The sequence below is a fragment of the Mustelus asterias genome, chromosome 12 (assembly GCF_964213995.1).
Source record: "Mustelus asterias chromosome 12, sMusAst1.hap1.1, whole genome shotgun sequence".
Taxonomy (NCBI): domain Eukaryota; kingdom Metazoa; phylum Chordata; class Chondrichthyes; order Carcharhiniformes; family Triakidae; genus Mustelus; species Mustelus asterias.
In genome coordinates this window covers 10874771-10899511 of record NC_135812.1, presented here as the reverse complement: position 1 = coordinate 10899511, position 24741 = coordinate 10874771, and the positions used below count along the sequence as shown (strand labels likewise).

At 40.5% G+C, this 24741-nt stretch overlaps 1 protein-coding gene across 16 annotated transcripts in view; it reads right to left on the bottom strand.

The window, feature by feature from the left end:
* ksr1a (kinase suppressor of ras 1a) overlaps window positions 1-24741 on the bottom strand; it is a 184594-nt gene that overhangs the window by 141116 nt on the left and 18737 nt on the right. Inside the window, exon 2 of one of the 16 annotated variants that reach the window (XM_078224731.1) lies at window positions 16245-16393. The exons of the other annotated variants lie outside the window; for them this stretch is intronic. The gene's annotated coding sequence lies outside the window, so the exon portion shown is untranslated. The remainder of the gene's footprint in view (window positions 1-16244; window positions 16394-24741) is intronic. 16 annotated transcript variants of the gene reach the window in all.

Genomic DNA, 24741 nt, shown 5'->3' with positions numbered 1-24741 from the left:
AAAATAAATTGGAGTGCTTATGAGTTGTACTTAATTTTTAAAAAGATACATTATATTAAAACAGTGTTTAAAATTTCAAGATATCAGTGTTAAAGATAAAAATATCCATGGGGGTTTGGGGGGGGGAAAGAGAGCTCAAATCGTCCTCCTCCCCAAGAAAATAAATTTAATGCCTCAGCATTTTCTTGCCACTTTCAGCAATGTTAAATCCATTGTTCATGCTGAATCCACTTTTGCAAATTGCAATAAAGTGATCAAAATCATTAGCATATATGTGTTTATTTTTGATAAACTCTATTGCGCTTTCAATCTAATGAAATAAGGTTTAATAGAACTATTTCCTTGAGCTTTTTTAATCTGATCAGCTTTCAATAGATTTCTCCACTTGCATGCGTGGTTCTGAAAACTATGGTTGAAAATTGGGACACCATAACTAAATATCTTGTTTGCTTATTCACATTCTAATATCACTAACACACCTTTTAGAAATCTACCATTTGTGGAGAAGGTGCCGTACAAAAACAAACTTGCCTGTTTTGAATGTTAAGGAAGTTATTCAATACTCAAATAATTGACAAGGGTATAATTTTAATTCCAAAAACACTCGTTATCCACCTACACTTCCCTTCTCAGAGCTTTGATTTTCTCTTCAAATCCACTGAAGCGTGCACACAGTGAACGCCATCTGATGGAAAAGGTGCTATACTTATTATATGAAGACTTTCAAAGCAAGTTTTTTGCTTTTGGAGTTCTCCACAGAACATTGCTATCTACACTATTTTTCATATTCCATCTCTAAAGGATTTCAATAAAAACACCCATGGAAGAGAAACATGCGTGTCTTGATTACCACTGCAATTCAGTTTAGGAATCATTTCAATTATGCCTACAGAGGCTGTCATTTTAATACAATTTCTGAATAATTCAAATTCTTGGTGGCCAAGACAATAATTCTTAATTATGAAAAATGGACAGCACAAGAGTCACAACAGCAACCACCAGCAGAACACAGAGGCACAACACTGAATCCCTATCTTTATCCTTAATCGACACCTATGCACAGGTGGAAGAACGACCTCAAAAATTTTGAAATATTGTGTGTATGGATGCTGTGGTCAACTGCAGAATTCCTACTACTTCCCTGGTTTAAATCAGCCTGTTCAGTTCAGAGTTCAAACCTTGGAGCTTCCCTGCTCAGTACAACACAGGTAGTGTTTTAGTTCCTCTCATTTGGCTAGCTATCATTTAGTTTGTCTGATTACACTCCAGAGAAGGTTCTTAGGAGTTTTTTTCCATGTCGAAGGGGTTATGTAAATGCAAGTTGTTGATGCAATATATTTACACTCTCTCAGTAGCAGCAGTGAGACTAGTGTTAAGGGCTCCTGAGATACTGTGAAGATACTGCAATGAATTTCGTTCAATCGCTATAACGTTTTCTACATGTAAATTTCCAAGTCTACCTCTCTGTAGTCTCAACAATGTACTTCCATGCCATTAATGCCTCACTCTCAGTATCAAGCCTCATTGACAGTGAGCAATGAGGCAATTAGAGGACGCTACTCCAACATGCTCTTCAGTGACACAGCATTTTCATACAATTAAGTTAGCATATTAGAATAATTTAGACACTTGAATATTATGAAGTGGCTGCTGCCAGAGCTGACTGAATCAAAAAATAATTATATTTTCCACCTGGGTCATTTAGTCTCATTACTGGAGGACTTCAATTGCAAATTCTGACTAAAATCAACCATAAAGTACCCAATGCAGCATCTCTTACAATAACATTGAATTTGTTTATTCAGCAGGACTATATTAAAAAGACTATAAATCTATTCTAATTTCTCCACACATATTTTGATTCTTGTGTGGAAACCCAGCTTAGGGATTGGCAGTATGTTAGCAGCAATATTTTAGAAAACTTGTGAAAATCAAGACATCAAACAAGGCCATGAGCTTGTGTTGAAAGTCACAAAGAGTACTTTACTCAAAAATGTCATCTTAAATCTAAGTCCCCAATGCCTTTGCTACGAATTAAAGCTTTTTAAAATATATTTCAGTCCAAGTCTTGGAGGAGCAACATTTAAGTTTGCTCTCTCCCAAATTCACCTGCCAAGCAGTTGTTGATCTTATGATGTGGAGTTGCCGGCGTTGGACTGGGGTGGGCACAGTAAGAAGTCTCACAACACCAGGTTAAAGTCCAACAGGTTTATTTGGTAGCACGAGCTTTCGGAGCACTGCCCCTTAATCAGGTGAGTGCCCTGGCACAAAATGGATGCAGTCGTGACAGGCAATTTACCAAACAAGTCAAACAAGCACAGATTCAAATATACAGGCACGATGTGACTGAGCGCGATTTTAAAGCAACTATACAGTTCAGTGCACAGCAGTCAGAAAACAAGTAAATGGATCCCTCTCCTTAGCTAATGTGCAGACTCACCTGTGTACAGGTAAGCAGTGTTATCCAATGTGATTTTGATGCTTACCAAACATGTTGCGATCAGGTCACCATATTCGCCACATAATAAAAAATATATGCAATATCACTAAAACAAATGCACTCTTTGAAAATACGTTTGAGGTTGATAATTAAGAGGGGGGCGGGGAGGTGGAGAATGCATTGCCATTGACCAGAAACTGAACTGGCCATATAAATACAGTGGCTACAAGAGCAGGTCAAAGGCTAGGAATCCTGTGGCAAGTAACTTATCTCCTGGCTCCCCAAAGCCCAGCCACCAACTACAAATGTACAAGTCAGTTGTATGATGGATTTCTGTACTGTAGGGTTTCTATGATTTTCTATGAATACTCTCCATTTGCCTGGATGAATGCAGCTCCAACAACGCTTAAGAAGCTCGACATCATCCAGAAAAAAACAGCCTGCTTAATTCACTCCCTTCATCACTGTCAAACAATGGCAGCAGTGTCTACTGAGTACACTGCAGGTACATACCAAGCCTCCCAAGACAGCACCTTCCAAATCGACAACAATCATCTGGAAGGACAGGGCAGCAAAAATACATAGGAACACCCCCACAACCTGCAAATTTCCGTCCAGACCAGTCACCACCTCAACTTAGAAATATATTGCCGTTCCTTCGCTGTTGCTGGGTCAAAATTCTGGAACTCCCTCCCTAGCAGTATTGTGGATGTATCTGCACTGAACAGACTGCAGTAGCTCAAGAAGACAACTCACCACCACCTCTTCAAGGGTAATTAGGGACATCGTTTTGTGACAAGGGCAATTAGGGATGGGCAATAAATGCTGGCCTAGCCAGCAATGTCCACAATGCTTGAGTGAATAAAAAGGGTGGTGACAATCTGTTAACTCAAGTGCTCAGTTTTTGACTATGTGGTCCAGTTTATTTTTAACAAGTTCCTCAAGAGTAACCTGTTTCTCTTATCAGAAATGAAATATAGGAGACTCAAGAAAGAGGAAACAATTCTTGACAAATCTCTACATTTTGGCACTCTGCCTTGCTTACAGTCTGTTGTCCTCCATTTCTGAACACATCCAGACATTTAATAGACCTTTGATTCATGACCAATCTCTTATAATCTGTCCCTTTATACTATTAGTACTTTATTCCTTTCAAAGGTCCACTTCAACACATCTATTAAAATGAATATATTTGTTTGTTGCTGCACCTCCCCCAGCTTGCCATAATTGCACATTTGAGTGCCAACTGGCCACTATATAGTGCTGTCCATTACTCTCACCTGAACTGTTTTGCAAAAACCAGTAACTACCAGTTAAACAAAATCAAGTTCTTCACGTGGAGTGGTCTCTGTTCTCCAACAGTGCACAGACACAGAAATCAAGTTACAGAATACTAATTAGAATGCAAATCTCTACAGCCAGCCAGGTCTTAAAAGGTACAGATAATGTGGTTGGAGGGAACATTAAACACAGGTTAAAGAGATGTGTAGACTTATCTAGATAGCCACATGAACGGAGTGGGAATGGAGGGATACAAAAGAATGGTCTAGTTTGGACCAGGGAGCGGCACAGGCTTGGAGGGCCGAAGGGCCTGTTCCTGTGCTGTATTGTTCTTTGTTTGTAAGCATCCAGTGAATCTAGCTTCCCCAAGAAACTGAGAGCATTGGAATTGTTGCCTTTCCAAAGGCCAGTCCTGCTTTCACAATACTTCATAGCAGTCCCACAGATCTAAATGCATCAATATTTAGAGGCACTCAGAGAGAACAAGAACAGAGAAGGTAACAAATCGCAGACCTACTTTTCTTGTTTAAATTGAACAAGTTGTCTTTCAGCTTCCAGCTCACTGAAAATCCAACATCTGAACAATATTTTGACAAACATAACCGTGGTCTGACCGTTTTTATGACTCTTGTCTAACAGCAACAGAAGTTCATTCTTTTTTGCTCAAATATGCCGGATGACAAATCACTATTGACACCCATACTTAAATCCACCACTGCAACTTTTAACAACTCAGTATTGTGCAACTTTGAAAGTCAATAGCATCACTTTGCCACTTCACAACACTGAAATAGAGACACACCTAGCTACACAAGTGACAATTCCTTATAATAAGCGTGAACAGATTATTCAACAGTGAAGTATGTCGAATACTTGATCAGATTTGAAGTTCAGGCATAAAGTTTTCAGAAGAGGTTGCTGGATTAATCTGGTGCCGGGTTGACATTAACTTTCCTCCCTCTCTAATTCTGGAGACCAATTATAGTGTCCAAACAATGGACCAGGTTGAGACAGCGACACAACATAACTTGCTTATTGAACATAGGGTTTTTATGATCTTGTCAGCTCAATACAATACTATACTGTGCATTAGCTTACTCAGCCATCACTATTTTTTCAACAATTTGAATCTTTAATAAAAGCAGCGATATTTTGAAAGATTACAGTGCAAAACTAACATCCCAATCTTATCTTCACCTTTAACAACTAGGGTGCTTCCTTTAGCCCTGGACAGCCGTACTTGATTATGTTTTAGCACACTTCTAAAAGTTTGGATTAATCCTGTGTATATTGTCTGATAGCCTTTTTTTGTATTATCTTTTAGGGTCAATAATGTTTTTCTAACTTTACATTTCACCTTACTGAACTTTGCTTTTTCCAATCTTCATCACATTAAACTCAACTATGTTGTGGTTATTAAATACCAATTTCACATCTCACTTCCCAGAATCAAATCAAACAATCCCGCCCGAGGTCTTTAATGTCTGCTCAGCATTCTCAAGTGTGGAATACCACATCATCCAATTTAACCTCCAAAGTTAAGGAAAACCAAAACAAAAATTCTGCTGGGCTTTCCACTCAATAGTTTACCAAAAATATCTGCATGCATGTGGAAACTGAGCGAAGATAAAATGGGGCTCAGCAATTGCTCTCTACAGTCAAATAGCCTGACAACTATCACCCAATCATGGCCACCAAAGCATCGTGCCAGAGGCCAGCAATGAAACCATGCAACAAGGATTCATTGGGGTGGGTGGAAATTCATTTTATTGCAGTTACTTTTATGCATTGAAAACACCTAAAAGTAGTTTGGGCCTCGAGGCTCATCAGTGCATTGCCAGCAAGCTGTGGATGTTAATCTGGCACTGGATGCCTTTCTTGGAGCCTTTACCAATATGCTGGCATTCTTATTTAGACATAATAAAGCATCAATTCATAAGGGTGCTTTCCAAAATTGCTCTCTATATAGCCATGATTTATACACGAACCAAAATCAGAGAATATCAGCAAATTATTCAACATTTGGGAGGGTGGGTGGTAGGAATGGGGGAAAGAGACTCAAGTCCCAACTCCACAACTTCCCCCATTTAACATTCATATATTTCAAGTAGACAGCAATCAGAGGCATGAGGGCCCTGGCTAAATTTTCCTTTCATTGAGGTCACGATGTCAACTGTAGAGCTCCTTCATGTAGCATCAGCCAATTCAAAATAGACTTTGAATACATTTTATGGCTTTGTGCTGCAATGGTTGATGCATTTATCCAAGTTATCTGCCCATTAATTTTATGTTTGCATAATATAGAGTTTATGGTCTCCTGTAAACAAGAGAGCATCTGAAGTACAAGATGGAAAAAAAAAGAGAAAAAGCACATACAAGTTAAACAAAAGTATTCTATTGGACTCTGCTCATGCCTGTTTTTGCATATTCCACCTGGACCTGCATTGCTATAGAGGCACTTCAGATCCTGGTCAAACAATAGACTGTTCTAATACTGTACCTTTATGTTTAGTAGTTATAAACTAAAACGTGACAAAAAATATGACAACTCAAAGAACAAGAAAACAAAATAATCATTATGTTACAAGAGTTTTGAAACTGCTGTGTGACATATGCAGTAAAAAAGATAGATTCTACATGCTAGAAAAGGGGAATGGAAAAAAATGTTTTTCCAGAGATCACTTGGCAATGTACCACAGAGTGTAAACCAACACAATTAGTTTGATTTATCAGATACATCAGCTACTTAGATACACTATCAAAAGAAAACAGGTGTACTGAGTACACACAGCACACACAATTCTTTTGAAATAAACATACGAGTAAAAAATTTTTCACACAAGTCGTTAGTGGGATGCGCTGCTAGAGTGTGTGGTGGAGGCATGCTCAAATGAAGGCATTCAAAAAGGAATTAAACAGTTATCAGAAAAAGAACAATGTGCAGGGTTGCTGGGAGAAGGCAAGATAACGGCGCTCAGTGAAATGCTCATTCGGAGAGTCTATACAGACATGATTGGTTGAATTGCCTCCCAGAGGTAATGTCTAAACCAGCCAAATTAAAAACAGAATGAGTCAACTTTAAATAAAAGTAAAAAACTTTGAGTCAATAATTTGTTAATTCCTCAGTGCTACCAACAATTTTATCCCTTTACAACGAGATAAGCTACTTGCTTTTATTGGACTCCTTATGCTAATACTAACTCAACAGCATATTAACCATGGATTCAGTATTGGCTATACTACACACAGCCATTATTTGGTTAATAAATTTGACTTCCCATTTTACTGGTTATGGATACATGGATATACACAAGTTGTTACAAGCTTTTATAGATCACTGAAGAGTCTCCATTTGGAATACCATGCGAATCTTTGGAACAGCAACAGGAATGATGCCTGGACCTAGGATTCAAATTCTTCATCAGAATACACTTTTTTTCCCACTGAGAAAACTTGAGTTGATCTGACAGATATAAATAGACTACTTGATTTGGGATACAATCATAATACAACTGAAATTGGTAGAGTGGTTTCACTTTGAAACCACACTGCCATTATCATATGAATACGGCCTGAACCTCAAGTCAAAATTCAACACAATGCTGCAGCCAAAAAAGAGTTTGAGCATCATTTCTGCCTCAACACTTCAATTAACCCTCCACGACTTAAATGTTTTTGTAAAACAAAGTTTGTAATTGACGCAATGCAAGATTACAAACTGAGCGCACATAGGAAAAGAGAACAGATATCTTAATTAGTTGAATAATTAGCTAAACTCCCCTTCCAAAGGGAAGCTGCGGCCTCCATTAATTGAAACACAGATTCAAGGTAGGTTGGGTTTGATATTGAAGTAGGAGGGGGGGTTAAACAATACCTTATCCCTGACTGCATTGACGCAATTTCAAAGAGTTCTCTGGCCCGCTCATGTGGATTGCCCAATGAGTGCTGCAGCTATTAGTATTATTCATACCAGTCATTCTCATGGGGGAAGAAAGGAAGAAGGAAATAAGAGAAAAGATTTGAAAGCCCACGAGAGCAGTGCTGTTTTTAATACATCAAGAAACCATTCAGACAGTTTTTAGAGTCAACTTCGCTGCTTTATTTTGTAGAATACAATTTTACCATCCTGCACCAGCTTCTCAAAAAGGGAATGACAAAAAATATAATTCAAGGTGTTTGCATTTATATTTTTCAGTTCATTTCTCTCTGCAAGACTACATATAAAAGCCCCATCAGCTCCATTTCTATTGGAAAAGTGTTCTTTCACTAAACAAGACTACATGGTCTGAGTTGTTTGAACCAGTGCAAATAACTAATAAAGGTTTCTTGCTTTTTGTTATGTAAAATATTATAATCTCACAAAAATCCCAACCTCTTATTAAACTGATTCATGCTATTCATCCAGAGTCTCAGGATGACATTTGCTATCAACAGAAGAGATCGGGAGAATATGGTGGAGCTCCCGCCTGTTTGTAGCATATATCCTTACAGCAAAAAGGATTCACTCTTTGCCCAGGACATGCCATCTCAAAATACTTCACACACATGGAGTAAGGCCGAAGCTATTTTTACAGACTTGTGTATTGGACATGAGGGGAAAAAATAAAGTAATAAATAGGAAGCAAGAAAGCAGCAGAATTCCAGAGGTCAAAGCCTGGTGAAATGAGCAGGTAGAATGGAATCTGGATAAGTGTAAAGTTATGCACTTTGGTAGACAACACAGGGAATGATTATAATCTAATTGAAATGGGTGCAAAAGCAGGGGGACCTGGGGATGCATGTTCTCCAATTTTTGAAGGCAGCAGTGCAAGTTCCTAAAGCTTTGAATACAATTACAAGGAAGTCATGCTAAATATTCACAAGTCTTTAGTTAGGCCCTATCGGGAGTATCATGCCCAATTTGTGCAAATGTCATGAAAAGTGTCAAGATTTTGGAAAGGGTACAGAAGAAGTTTACCAGGAATGAAGGAGTTCAGTTAACGCGGAGAGGTTGGAGATACTGGGATTGTTTTCCTTAGAGTAGAGAATGTTACGGGAAGACCTTATAGAGATATTCAAATTGATATATAAATTGATAGTAGAGGAAACAGAGCAGGTAGGGAGAAACTAAGTGGTTGGGTAACCGGGAGATTTAAAAGATTTAAAATAATTGGCAAAATAACTAGAGGAAAATGTCAACGCTGTTTCTCTCTCCACATATGCTGCTAGACCTGCCAAGTTTTTCCAGCACTTTTTTAAATTTCGGTTTTCCGGCATTCCCAGTATTTTGCTTTTACTTAAATGAATCTTGTTCATTCTAATCCGATAGCCACTACTTAAGAATTCGATTCAAAATTGTAATCAAATCAGGGAATCTTACACCACAGGAGGAACCAATTGGCCCATTCCAGTTCTTTGCAAGAGCTACACAGTTTAGTCTCATATTCTGCTTTTCCATGATCACCATTTAAATTATTGTTCTTCAAGTCATACCTTGTTGCCTTTGGAAAATTTCTATGGAATCTGAATCCCGTTTCAGGTCATGTGTTCCAGGTCTTAAAAAACCCTACTGTGTACACACGTGTATATACACAAAGGGTGGATGAGGTTGGGTTCTCCAAGGAAAAATATATCCAGAACCCACTGCATTCTCATACAAGATCATGGAACACAGAATTTCTTGGATTCTCATTCCACCACAGACTACCACCTCAATGTATGGCAAATTTCCATTTCCAACAGTTCCAATTAAACATGTTTACACTCAATGTGCCTTCGGCTCACTGCATTTCAATATCAAAATTTAAGCTTTTTCTTACATCAACAAAGAATATCAGAAAACATTGATTCCTTCTGACAAGAGCATTTCAATGAATTGAAACCCAATATTACCTTTCCTGGTCATATGACAGCACATCTGTCTTTGGCGTGTGAAAGTGTGTCAAACTGGAAATGAATGCCAATTGCTGAGTCACACCGGTAGCAACTAATCACACCTAGATGAATAAAGTAATCCACAAAGTGGTAAGGATTAAATAAACTGCACAGGGGCGGCATGGTGCCTCAGTGGTTAGCACTGCTACCTCACAGCGCCAGGGACCCGGGATCGATTCCCGGCTTGGGTCACTGTCTGTGTGGAGCTTGTACATTCTCCCTGTGTCTGCACGAGTTCCCTCCGGATGCTCCAGTTTCCTCCCACAATCCAAAGATGTGCAGGTTAGGTGAATTGGTCATGATAAATTCTCCCTCAGTGTACCTGAATAGGCGTCGGAGTGTGGCGACTGGGGGATTTTCACAGTAACTTCATTGCAGTGTTAATGTAAGCCTACTTTGTGACTAATAAATAAACTTTTAACTTTTTAGTTGGCTGCAGGGAAGTGAACCTGAAAGGAAATAAAAGGTTTTTTTTCACATGTTAATACTCTGTGACATTTGGGGCTGAGTGGCAATGACTATTCGCATGGTCTGTGACCATGAATTTCTGGGAGGCCAGTGGCTAACATATAATATCTGAAAACAACTTCCTAAATACAATAGTATGACAGGAACGATATTTTCAATATCCACAAGATAAGCTGTTTTGCACCTGAATCATACTTGGATACAGGCGCAATGAGAAACAGATGGCACTTCTGGAGCCATGTGTGCATTTACTACAATTTGAGTCAGCACTGTGCTAGATAGCTTGGAAAGGATGTGAAATGGCATTGTTGCCTCATCAGTTGAGTCATTTAAGTAATGGGGAAAGAACAGACCTGAAGTACGTCAGTCCTTTACTGAGCAGGTTAAAAAGTACTTTGCTCAATTTTTTCAAAGAATTTTCTCAGAATTTGCATCCATACAGTTCTTCACTTTGATCATAATTATCATTAAGCTTTTCTATATTATTTGCCTTCAAAAAGAGTTCACCTCACAATGATAACTTCTGATACGGGGCTTTGAACTGGCAGAAAAGCTGCTTTTGCTGCTTCAGCTAATGTCACTTTGAATCCTGTAAATGACAATGCACATGACAACTGTCCAGAATTGTCCTCATCCTCGAGGACTGAATTTTTGCACAATACTTCACCAAATCGTCCAAGTTCACCATCTTGTCACATGGAGAAACACCTGTTGCACTGCATGTTGTGGCTTTGTAACTTGAACTTTGAAGCTATCAGGGGTAAAATTCAACTTGGGCCAGATCACAAAACAGGTTACTATCACATTTGTTACCAGTTGGACGCCAGTGAATAGTCAGTTTCATTGAAATCACACCCCCAGCTTGTGCAACAGGCAGATGTGAACCCCTCCTGCTTTGTAACCCGTCCCAGGCTGAATTTTATTCTCATCCACTCCAAGAAGCTAAATTTGCCTTCATTTGGAAATGCACTTCCCTACATAAAAAGGCATCGCAATATTTCAGCTGAAGACATCATTTGTGTTTGAGCAGGGCTGAATTCCACACTGAAGTTCCTTACACTAATCTAATTTCTTTAAAAACATTTAATTCCCTCTTCAATTAGAGCAACATCTCCATATTATTATTTTGCTACTTGACCAAAATGTTGTTCCATCGAAATTATTTATTTTATCTTTGCAGCATAGTTTCTCAGCATATAACCTGCATCAGCAGTCACTGGGGAAATTGCTTTTTTCCATTTCCACATGCTACCAGCTAGGCTCTTTTCTTTTTCAGATCAGTAACAGACGTTGTATTCAGTATTTGAAAGCTGGTGTGTTAAAGACTCTATTGTCCTCAAAGATGGATTTTTTTTCTCCCCGTGTTCTGAAACTCTATTTGATTGTAGCAAAGGAAAAACATAAAAGCAGAAATGACTGAAATCTTTTCAGTAAAATTAAAATAGGCCTACTGAACAACTTGGATGGAAAAAAAAAACACTCACTGACGTCACGCTTTCAAATTGATTCAAACTAAAATACAAGTATTGAATAACTCATTTTAAAGCACTTCTGCATGCATTGTGTTCAGTTATCCCTTCTGCAACACAAGTAGCCCATTTTCCAAGCTATTGTAATACATGAATAGCCCATGTCAAAAGGTTTAGTGAAGCATGATTAAAGGAACGCAGGCTAACCAATATATAGACACTATTTTTGAAGAAAGCAGTGGGGCTTTTATGATGCCAATTGTCTACCGAAATATTTTAAATGAGCTGTTTGATTTTTTTTAAACCAATACAAATGGTGAATTTTTCAATATCATTTTAAAACATTTGTTATCATTTAAAAACTTTCATTAAATCATTTGATGTCCTTCATGCAAGCAGCTCATGTCCAATAACTTGCATTTAAAAATTCAGTTTCTCAGTAAACACTTGGATATAAACTAAAACAAAGCTGCTGTCCGTGTAATGTAAATTTTAAAAATACGTACATCATCCCCATCTACCAGCATCCAACAGTATTGTCAGATAAATAAAAATTAAAACTTTCTAATATATCAATCATGCAACTAATATAATTACTTATAATCCGTATGAAAAACACACAATACAAATCATATCATAGAAATCATAGAAACCCTACAGTACAGAAAGAGGCCATTCGGCCCATCGAGTCTGCACCGACCACAATCCCACCCAGGCCCTACCCCCATATCCCTACATATTTACCCGCTAATCCCTCTAACCTACTCATCTCAGGACACTAAGGGCAATTTAGCGTGGCCAATCAACCTAACCCGCACATCTTTGGACTGTGGGAGGAAACCGGAGCACCCGGAGGAAACCCATGCAGACACGAGGAGAATGTGCAAACTCCACACAGACAGTGACCCAAGCCAGGAATCGAACCCAGGTCCCTGGGGCTGTGAAGCAGCAGTGCTAACCACTGTGCTACTGTGCCGCCGTTTCTTTTAAATTTATGGTTTATGTTCTTCAAGATTCAGGAGTTACATAACATTTAAGAAGTGAAGAGACAAATGCAGGTTTACAATGGGTACACTTAAAATTTCCACTCATCATGCTGCTTTCTGTAACCCTGATAATTAAGTCTTCCCCAACAACAGCAGGTCACTGCGCATATGACCAGAGAGGAGAATTGCATACCCAACACGAAAGGAGGGAAAAACCAGCTGGATTTCCTCCAGTTAGTCACTGTGACACAGAAGGCAGCCATGAAGATCACTGGACGTAGCAACCTCTAAGGAGCGTATGGGCTGGAAGATAACAAAGGGAGACAAGGGGCTAAGTCTTGCCTGATATACAAATCAGCCAGCCAAAACAGCATGAAAGATTATGCCAGTTCTCTGCCAAAGTGATCATGCACAAACACAATGCTGTGGCAGTTCCTGTGAAAAAAAAACATGCTGTTCTTTGTGAGTAGGCTGGGGTGTGAGAGCAACTGCTTAACAACACTCATCAAATTCAACAAACTGATACTGCATCCTAGCCCACTCACAGAGCAATCCTATTCAAGGGCAGGTAATGTCTTCATTTGCTTTACTAATATGAGAAATAGAATAGTAGAATATGAACCTTAAGTGCAAAGCCACTTGAGAACAATTTGACAGATAAGGAGAGCAGGATGAGAAGTGCCTCAAACGGTTCTTTTCCTCAAGGATCTCTTGTGAGAATGAATCAAACAAATGGTTGGATGCTGCAGCTGGTTATATAGACATTGGCCTTTCATGTCTGAGACTTGTTTTCAAATTCAGTTAGACTGATAAAATAAAAGGCATACCCGTGAGTTGCAATGGGTCTTTTGTGAAGTACAATGCATAGGACAGTTTGAAGTATAAAAAGGAACAAGAAAGAACAGAACACTGACCCATAGCTTTAATCATGGGCCACTAACCAGCATTAAACTGACAATTTCACTTGAAAGTTGTTGTGAAAAATGGAAAAGACTTGCATTGATACAATTGGGATCATGTTCCCAAGGTTGGGGCATTGGCCTATTTTTGTTCCAAATGTAACCATGCTACTTTTGATCCTGAGCATAAATGTCAATAAATAACTAAATATTTAAATCCAGCAGCCACCAGTGAGTCAGTCTGCATATTACAGTCACCAGAGTGCATCGATTCCTGCAAAATCACCTATTTTTCCCCCCAAGACAATGGCGTAGCATCCAACGCAAACCACCTGCCCTCCAATTTATACCTTCCAGGACAAGTGGGAATAGAAGGCTCATTATTCTGAAGACATTTTGATTTGAAAAAATAAATTTTAAATTTCCCTTAATTAAAAGGGCACAAAAATTCCTTTTCTGAAAAGCACAATTAAACTACACTGCTTTTTCAAATACAGACAAGGACCTAATTAGATGCTCTTATCCTTTCCTTCAATTAAAGCTCAGTGACCTAGAAATCAAAGGTGTTAATCAACCTTTAAATGTTCCCAGAAGAGGTGATGAATTCTGTGACTCATGCCAACACCACCCAATTTTGTTCATCTTAATCACAGCAGGAACAGAACGCCATTCAAATTGGATTCAAGGCAGAAACTCTCTCTCCAGTTAAGACTTCAATACAACTTCAAATCTGGAGAAGATCCTCTTGCACAACAGAAGCTTAAGGGCAAGACGTTCTCCAAGTGCCCTGCACAGAATGTCTCCCTTACTCAACACCACCAAGTAAACAGGTTAACTGGTCATTCATGATTAAGATTATAGGCTACTAAAAAATTAAGAGCTGCAGGATACAGGCCATATTCAACCAGCCCGTGTTTGCAAAACCCAAAATAAACGTCCACTGTGATTCAACGATGGGGCAGCACATGAACAATCCTGAATGTGCCAATAGCTACACAAACAATCAATTCAAGATAATCAGTCAAGCTCTTAACATGACTCATTTATGCTTGCTAGAAGCAATATACATTCATACACAGAGACCTGTTCACTGCAAACAAAAGGAATATGTTCCAACTTTACGCCTCTCAATTACCCGGTAGCTTGGGGCATCTATAGTTCCCCGTTGCTTTCTCAATGGCAATGCCTCAACCAGGGTTGATTGACCAACCAAGCAACACCCTTTTCTGTAGGATACATTGTGATTGTTTGAAATGAGGTATTCTTGCATTTGTTCTGAAAAGTGCAAGATGAAAAGCTTCAGCAACATGTCTCATTTTTCAGCAATATTCAGGAACTGCACTATATTACATTTCTGTTAATGTTGTATGCTATCAGAATTTCAAAACTGTCTCTTACTAAATTAATTAACAAATTTAAAATTGAGAGTATTAATTTGGATGAATGGGTTAAATGGGCTTATTTCATGGGTGTTGGAAGTTACGATGGCAGGGTTAAATCATGCAAATATATCCAAAAATATATTTGTACTTTACATTGAATATACCATGCAGAAACAGGCTCATCAGCCCAGTCCTTGCTGATGTTTATTCTCGAGACTCTCCTCCCATTTGCTCATCTCAGTCTCAGCAAATCTTTCTATATCCACAGATTTCTCTGTTGGATCCTGATATAATGAAGGGAACTCCATGCATTCTATTGTCTCTCTCATCAGTTGCAATGCTTTAAAGCCTGAGGCCTTGGCTACAGAGCTAGGCAGACTGATGACAGCTTCAAATCTTCAGAGACTTGAAACAAGATCGCAAGCTTTTGTTCATTTAAAAGGTGGCCACAAATTAAGAGATTCTGATTAAGAGATAGTGGCCTGAAACTTACATTTCTTAATAAACTTGAAGAAATCTTTCCATCAAAGTACTGAATTTATTCCCAGTTCTCTCCTAATGTTCACATCCTGCCAACCTTGCCATGCCACTTTTTCTGTCCTCTCTCCAAAGCAGAGTCTCTCAGGCACCACTTCTGGTGCCTGGACCATGTGGCCCTTCTTCAGATGCCAGCCAATAGTTTTAAATAAAGCCATGAGACTGAAGGCAACATCACCCCACAGTCTAATCCTGCTCTCCTGTTTCCCACTGGTACATGAACTCTCCAGATGTTTGATGCACAACATCTGAAAAGTTCTGAAGGACTTTCTAGCTAAAAGATGAACAATGTGTATTTTACGAATGCAGAACACAATGAGGATTTTGTGGAAATTCAGCTTTCGGTCATTACAAAATACATCCTGCTCAGGCTATGGAGTGGGGAAAAAAGGAAGGGACAAAAATAAAAACACAAACCCTTGAAATGAGAGCACTGAATGTGTTAAAATGTACTCCAAACTCAGGGCAGAATCAAATACACCATTGATTAGCTACATCAAGAATCTATGCTAGTTTTACACAGAATAAGTATTAATGTAATACCAATTCCGATATCCACATTTGTATGGTGACTTAGCAGATTTACATGGTTGTTAAACTTCCAGTAATTCACATTTATAAGACAGTCACATTTTCAGCCCATTATTTTCTCCAAGTTTTACTGCTCAAAGGCCAATCCAGGTAGTTAATACATGTTTTACCCCAATTAAATAAATGCATGTGGAGGTTTTTCAATCACTTGAACAACACAATTTGTTCAAGTAAACTGTTCCTTTAACTTACTTTCAGGCCCAAATTAGATTCCAAGATTTGATCATCTTGGGGTGTGGGTCAGACTCAGGAGCTTCATAACTAAAGGTACAACTTACCCAAGAATAAAAATAGCTAGATGTGATTAGAAGACAGTAAATTTAAAACTTTCCACCATTCGAGCCACCTCCTGCTGAACCACTGTCGTCCATGTGATGCAAATAACTCTCAGTGCTGTCTGTTAGAGAGGGAGATCCAGGTTTTTGATCTAGCAACAGTGAAGGAAAGGCAAATTTACCATTAAACAAATGTGATGCAAGCGCTGCAAGGGTGAGTATTACCAGGATGTATAGCCAATATTCTCCAATTTCTTAGAATGCCGTGAAGCTAATCCATGGCCTAAATAAATTATAAACCAAATCATGATTTTTCTAAAACAAGTCAATGAATAGGGGGCTGGAGTTTGTGGCCTCACCTATCTGCCACAATTAACGACTCTAAATTAGTATAGATAAATCCAGGAACTGTGAAGTACGGGGTGGAGATCAAGAGGTCAACTGGAACAGTAATCAGTACCTGATACAGAGTTGCTTAACAACCACAAACAGCAATAAAACACCAATTTTGTTGCCCTCTACATGAAGTTACAGTTCCAACGGGAACTTAAAAGTAAAACACAAGTTAAGAAAATAGAAGTGACCTATGATATATTTACGTGATCATAACTGTCACATACCCAGTGATATGTAAATACAGTCTGTGACGCTCAATTATTGGTTACTGGCCACTATACAAAATTAAATTCGAGAAGTTTCAAGATGATTTTTCTGGAAAAGAACTTGATTCTTCACAGATTTAAAAGAACGTGGAAAATTATTCCTGGTGTATTGAGGATAATGGTAGTGAGAGGATACAAAATAAACTGAGGAAGAAGCAATACACTATTCCAATTTGTCACATCTTGCCAGCAAAACGCATTCATTGCATTTGAAATGGAGAGTTTGTCAACCAGATACAATGTTGTTGCACGCTACTGGTGCCAGGGAACATCTGCTATGAAGAGATAAACTGAAACGCCAGGAAGAGGTCAAGCAATGGCAATGCTGCAGCACGGTGTCTGCATCCTGCCCCATATACCTCCTTTTCCTCACTTCAAACAGGTCAACATCCAGCAGTCGCCCTAAATTAGGCTGCCTTAGAAAAATATATCTACACAGAACATTGGCAAGTCAATGTCTATGCTTCTATTTATCCTTAAGGGATCAGTGTTTATTCATGCTTCTAGTTAATCTGACTCAGACATAGCAAGCCAAGACACATCATCTCTTTGACACTCTGCATTAGCCACTCCCCCATAAACAAATTGCCCAAACCCATTTTACAGATTCAGACAAAGTTGCACAAGTGCGAGAAAATATTAGAAGGAAATCAGTTAAAACTTAATATACAGCCTCTTATCTCGGAAAGATCTATCGCTAGACAAACATTTACACAGCGCTTAAGCATGCTGAAGTGCTAGAAATACAATGATTCAGGTCTAACTGGTTTCCTGGCAAAAAAAACTGTTTTAAAAAAACTTGGGTGCGTTTTGCCCAGATCCCAAAACTTTATGGTAATAATATTTCAATTATTTTAATTGCCAGTCAAGGTTGTCACTCATTAGCCACAGTCATGTTTATCTACAAAAATTTAAGTTCTAGAAAAGCATCACAATCAAATAGCAGCTGGTCAGCAATCTTTTGGTGTTCCAAAATCTTCTGAACAAAGACCTCTGCTTGTATACAAGGAATATATTGCATTCTGTTCCAGACATCCTTTCTCATGTTAAAATTCTGTACCCAAGACTCCAATTGAGATGCCATGTGCACCACTACAGTATTCATTAGTTCTCCACCCCGATTTCTGTCCAATGCGAAATGATTCAATCCAAATGAAACCAAACCACCCAAATAATCAATATTCTATGCTGGGCAGGGACAACTTTAACTTCAACAACTCTCCTCATATTAAAATCATATCTCAACATCCAAGTGTTGTACAAAAACGAGCAGAGATCAAGGAGCAGGACGGAATCTTTGTACAGTTCTGTTCTCCAATTGTAAGAAGGTATAAAAAAAACTGGAGAAGGTGCAAAAAACATTCACAAGGATGATACCAGAACTGAGAGATAGTACCTATCAGGAAAGCCTGGAGTTCCTTTCTCTTTCAAAAGAAAGGCCAAAGAGTGAACGGATAGAGATTTTAAAAAGTAATTAAAGGATAAATGTAGAGAAAATGTTTCCACTTCTGGGGAAGTTCAAAAACTAGAGGTCATTAAGTATAAGATAGTCATTAAAAAACCCAATAGGGAATTCAAGAGGAACTTCTTTACCCTAAGATGGACAAGAACATAGAACATGCTACTACAAAGAATAGTTGAAACAAATAACACAGATACATTTAAGTGAAAGTTAGATAATGATAGGGTTAGATGAAAAGGGTTAAGAGGTGGCTTGCATGGAACACAAACACCAGTTGGGGCAAAAGGCCTGTTTCTGTGCTGTAGCCTATATAACTATTAACTTAGCTATAAATCAGTCCTAAGTAATTCCTACCAGATGTCTGTGGAACATCATCATCTTTGGACTAGGTTTTGAGTCCATCTTCATGGAGAGAATATACAAGCAGACTCAGAAGTATGGAAGGATAAAAAAAACATGATGTGGAAGGAGAAGAGATTGGTGGAGAAAGATTGCAAACATGTTCAAATTCAGCCATGACCAGTGTCCACTGAACGTTTTTTATTAGGATGGCCATGAAGGATTGTGAACAGATCTCCCCATGGGCTTTGTGGAGTACGAGCTCCCTTATTGGGCAAGCAGAGATTTGCCCAATAGGATAAGTTCAGTGCGAGTTTTTAAACCTGTTACTTCACCCAGACCATTGTTGTTGGACCTGAGGTGTTGGAGCTACCTAGCTGTGAGCTGCAGGAGCAGTCTCGATCTTGGTACACAATAAAAGGTGGTTGGGTGATGGGAAACTGGCATTTGGCTGAATTATTACATTTGCGAGGAGGAAAATCCTCAGCAAGTTGAGAATCTTCTCTGGTAAGAAAAAACAATAATACCTCTTTATGGGAAACTTTGAACCCTATGACACCAGTGGGAAGACTGCGCTCAGTATACTGAGCGCATGCATTACTTCTTCCGTGCTAATAACATTGAAGGAGATGAAAAACAAAGTGATATTGTTGATGACATGCGCAGCCCTGACTGTCAGCATGATAAAAAGTCTGACCTTTCCGGATGCCCCGACTCAAAAACTTTTAATGAACTGGTAGACCTGGTAAGAAAAACCACTACAACACAAAGCCCTCCTTTTTATCCTCCAAAGATACCACTTCAACATGACTGGGAAAACTCCAGGGGAGCCTATCACTGAGTTCTTGATTAGGTTGTGGAAATTGATTGAACGCTGTGAATTAGTACCACGCTAAGTGGCATAAATGGCCTAACCACCCAAAGGTGTCTTCCAACTAGGAGGAGACACCTCGTGTAATCAGTTCTCAATTGGGGGGGGGGGGGGGGGGGGGGTGGTGTTTACTTATGTTAATCAGGTGTCAAAGGACCCCTGTAGATATAGGAATCCTAATGCCATTCCCCATCAGTCAAGGAAAGACAGTGACGACCCTAGGAGTATTAGACAACATATTCCAGAATGGTGCATTTGCCAGACGACGGATTATTGCAAGTACTGTCATAGGACACAGCTAAGGCAAGGTTTCAGAAAGAAGAAAAACGTGTGCTGCCTGGGGAAAAAGTCAAGATGTGGAGATGCCGGCGTTGGACTGGGGTAAGCACAGTAAGAAGTCTCACAACACCAGGTTAAAGTCCAATAGGTTTATTTGGCAACACAAGCTTTCGGAGCACTGCCCCTTCATCAAGTGAGTGGACCGAAAGGACTACAGATCACAAACCCACTCAGGTCAACCTACAACACAGACTACGCTGAGAGACTTTGCCATCGCACCTCTCTCACACCCCTCAACCACCTCATACGCCAGCTCTACAGCAGTCGCCGCAGCCTGGAAACCAAGATAGAGTCCATATTCTCAGGACACAGTCCAGCTGCGAAACACTGCCAAGCAGACGAGACAAAGGAACTACACCATCTACGTGCACACCAAGAACAGGAAACTTGAAGAACTCGGCATCATCACCAGCAGCAACCAAGCCTCCCCCGGTACCACAGTAGAAAACAGTACCACTGCAGGGAAGTCCATTGTCAACTTGTCGGACTACACACTTCAACCAGACGAAATCGAAGTTCTCAGCCAAGGACTCAATTTCTGCCCCACCACCAAAATGGACCCCATCGGTCTCGCAGCAGACACAGAGGAATTCATCAGGCGAATGAGGCTCCGGGAGTTCTTCCACAAACCTCAAGAGGCCAACAGCGAACACAATGAGACAGCCAATGAACCGGAACCGCCTACAGAGGCATCCGCGGTGCAGCAACCAAAAAGGAAAAATTCGAATTGGACTCCTCCGGAAGGCCGCTGCCCTCGACTCGACCTGTATGCCCAAGCCTTCAGGAGGTGCGTCAATGCCAGGTTCATCAGCCACACTCACAAGACAGCCCCAAACATCACCCAAGCACAATGCAATGCCATCCGTGCTCTCAAGACCAACCGCAACATTATCAAACCAGCAAACAAAAGGAGGGGCCACCGTCATACTGAACAGAACGGATTACTGCAAAGAAGCGTACCGACAACTGAACAATGAGGAACACTACAGACAATTACCCGGAGATCTGACCAAAGAACACACCCGTCAACTCAACAGACTGATAAAGGCCTTTGATCCGGACCTTCAGAGCACCCTCCGTGCTCTCATCCCACAGGCTCCCTGCGTTGGAGATCTCTACTGCCTCCCGAAGATACACAAGGCAAACACACCCGGCCGTCCCATCGTATCAGGCAATGGGACCACATAGAGTCAGAGGTTTACAGCATGGAAACAGGCCCTTTGGCCCAACTTGTCCATGCCGCCCTTTTGTTTTTTTAAAAACCCCTAAACTAATCCCAATTGCCCGTATTTGGCCCATATCCCTCTATTCCCATCGTACCCATGTAACTATCTAAATGCTTTCTAAAAGATAAAATTGTACCCGCCTTCACTACTACCTCTGGCAGCTTGTTCCAGACACTCACCACCCTGTGTGTGAAAAAATTGCCCCTCTGGACACTTTTGTATCTCTCCCCTCTCACCTTAAACCTATGCCCTCTAGTTTTAGACTCCCCTACCTTTGGGAAAAGATATTGACTATCTAGCTGATCTGTGCCCCTCATTATTTTATAGACCTCTATAAGGTCACCCCTCAGCCTCCTACGCTCCAGAGAAAAAAGTCCCAGTCTATTCAGCCTCTCCTTATAACCCAATCCATCAAGTCCTGATAGCATCCTAGTAAATCTTTTCTGCACTCTTTCCAGTTTAATAATATCCTTTCTATAATAGGGTGACCAGAATTGCACACAGTATTCCAAGTGTGGCCTTACCAATGTCTTGTACAACTTCAACAAGACGTCCCAACTCCTGTATTCAATGTTCTGACCGATGAAACCAAGCATGCCGAATGCCTTCTTCACCACTCTGTCCATCTGTGACTCCACTTTCAAGGAGCTATAAACATGTACCCCTAGATCTCTTTGTTCTGTAACTCTCCCCAACGCCCTACCATTAACTGAGTAATGGTAATCTATCAAAATGCATTACCTCGCATTTGTCTAAATTAAACTCCATCTGCCATTCGTCAGCCCACTGGCCCAATTGATCAAGATCCCGCTGCAAACATGTGAGAACCTCTCCGGCTACGTCAAGGGCATCCTGAAACCCATTGTACAAAGAACCCCCAGCTTCTGCTGCGACACTATGGACTTCCTACAGAAACTCGGCACACATGGAGCAGTTGAACCAGGAGCACTCCTCGTCACAATGGATGTCTCGGCATTCTACACCAGCATCCCCCACGACGACGGCATTGCTGCAACTGCCTCAGTACTCAACGCCGACAACTGCCAATCTCCAGATACAATTCTACAACTCATTCACTTCATCCTGGACCACAACATCTTCACCTTCAAAAACCAGTTCTTCATCCAGACACACGGAACAGCCATGGGAACCAAATTCACACCTCAATATGCCAACATCTTTATGCACAGGTTCGAACAAGACCTTCAACCAACGCTATACACTAAATACCTCGAGACATTTTCTTCCTTTGGACTCATGGCGAACTATCATTGAAGCAACTATATGATGATATCAAGTTCCATCCCATGAGACTCACCATGGACTACTCTCCAGAATCGGTTGCATTCTTGGACACACGCATCTCCATCAAGGACGGTCACCTCAGCACTTCACTGTACCCCAAGCCCACGGATAATCTCATGATGCTCCACTTCTCCAGCTTCCACCCTAAACACGTTAAAGAAGCCATCCCCTATGGACAAGCCCTCCATATACACAGGATCTGCTCAGATGAGGAGGATCGCAACAGACACCTACAGACGCTGAAAGACGCCCTCATAAGAACAGGATATCACGCTCGATTCATCGATCGACAGTTTCGATGTGCCACAGTGAAAAACCACACCGATCTCCTCAGAAGACAAACACGGGACATGGCAGACAGAGTACCCTTCGTTGTCCAGTACTTCCCCGGAGCAGAGAAGCTACGACATCTTCTCCGGAGTCTTCAACATGTCATCGATGAAGACGAACATCTCGCCAAGGCCATCCCCACACCCCCACTTCTTGCATTCAAACAACCGCACAACCTCAAACAGACCATTGTCCGCAGCAAGCTACCCAGCCTTCAGGAGAACAGTGACCACGACACCACACAACCCTGCCACAGCAACCAGCCACACAACAACGCAGAATCGCCGAGCAGAAACTGATAGCCAAGTTTCGCACATGAGGACGGCCTGAACCGGGATCTTGGGTTCATATCACACTATCTGTAACCCCGCACGACTTGCCTGGGCTTGCAAAATCTCATTAACTGTCTTGGCTGGAGGCAATACACACCTCTAACTTGTGCTTGGCCCTCTCTCCACTCACACTGTCTGTAGCTTTAAGACTTGATTACCTGTAAAGACTCGCATTCCAACCATTATCTTGTAAATTGAGTTTGTGTCTATATACATCCTGTTTGGTGAACACAACTCCCACACAGTGCTCCGAAAGCTTGTGCTGTCAAATAAACCTGTTGGACTTTAATCTGGTGTTGTGAGACTTCTTACTGTGAAAAAGTCAAGGCCAGTACATGCAGGTATCCCTCCTCCAGAGACAGGGACACTGCAAGTGAATTGTATCATAACAAAAGTTGCTCCAAAAATGGTAGAATTACTAATAAATGGCCATCCCTTGAAGAGGGAATTTTTGAAGTGGCTGGAAAGGTGATGCTCTAGTGCTATTATCGCTGGACTATTAATCCAGAAACTCAACCAATGCTCTGGGGACCCAGGTTCAAATTTGAATTTAATTTTTTTTAAATCTGGAATTAAGAATCTACTGATGACCATGAAACCATTGTTGATTGTTGGAAAAACCCATCTGATTTACTAATGTCCTATAGGGAAGGAAATCTGCCGTTCTTACCTGGTCTGGCCTACATGCGACTCCAGAGCCACAGGAATGTGGTTGAATTTCAACTGCCCTCAGGCAACCAAGGATGGGAAATAAATGTTGATCAGCCAGCGACGCCCATGTCCCATGAATGAATAAAAAAAGCTATTTAGTCGACAGAGAAGATGGCAAGAGATCTACATCCAGTAGAGAATAAGGTAAAGGTCATCAAGGAAGCACCAACCCCTAAAAACACCACAGAGTTGAAATCCTTCTTAGGACCAGTGAACTATTATGGAACTTGGCTGGCTCCCTTACAGGCCGTACTACAAAAATACCAGAGAAGTCCTGGGAAGCTCCACAAGCAGAGGCTTTTTCATCAGGGAGGGGTGCGTTGGAGCCAGCAATTTTACATGCCTTCATCTTGTAGCGTGTTATGTCTTGCAGACATTGCTATAGTCGGCAGGGATCCGTGTGGCTAGCCTGGAACTCTAGATTGGTCCGGTACTGTCTTTTGGCATCTTTGATGGATCTCCTTAGATCGTATCTGGCTTTCTTGTATAGTCATGATGTGAAGATGCCAACGTTGGACTGGGGTAAACACAGTAAGAAGTTTAACACCAGGTTAAATGGTTGGATTATTTCTTGTTGGAGATGGGTCATTGATTGGCACAGCTTGCCTGGACTTGCAGAGTCTCACTGGCTGTCCTGACTGGAGACAATGCACATCTCTTTAACCTGTCTTAATGCTCTCTCCACTCACATTCTTTGTACCTTTAAGACTTGATTAGCTGTAAGTATTCGCATTCCAACCATTATTCTGTAAATTGAGTTTGTGTCTTTATATGCCCTGTTTGTGAACAGAATTCCCACTCACCTGAAGAAGGAGCTTAAGGCTCCGAAAGCTTGTGGCTTTTGCTACCAAATAAACCTGCTGGACTTTAACCTGGTGTTGTTAAACTTCTTACTTTCTTGTATAGGTCAGGGTTGCCTGATT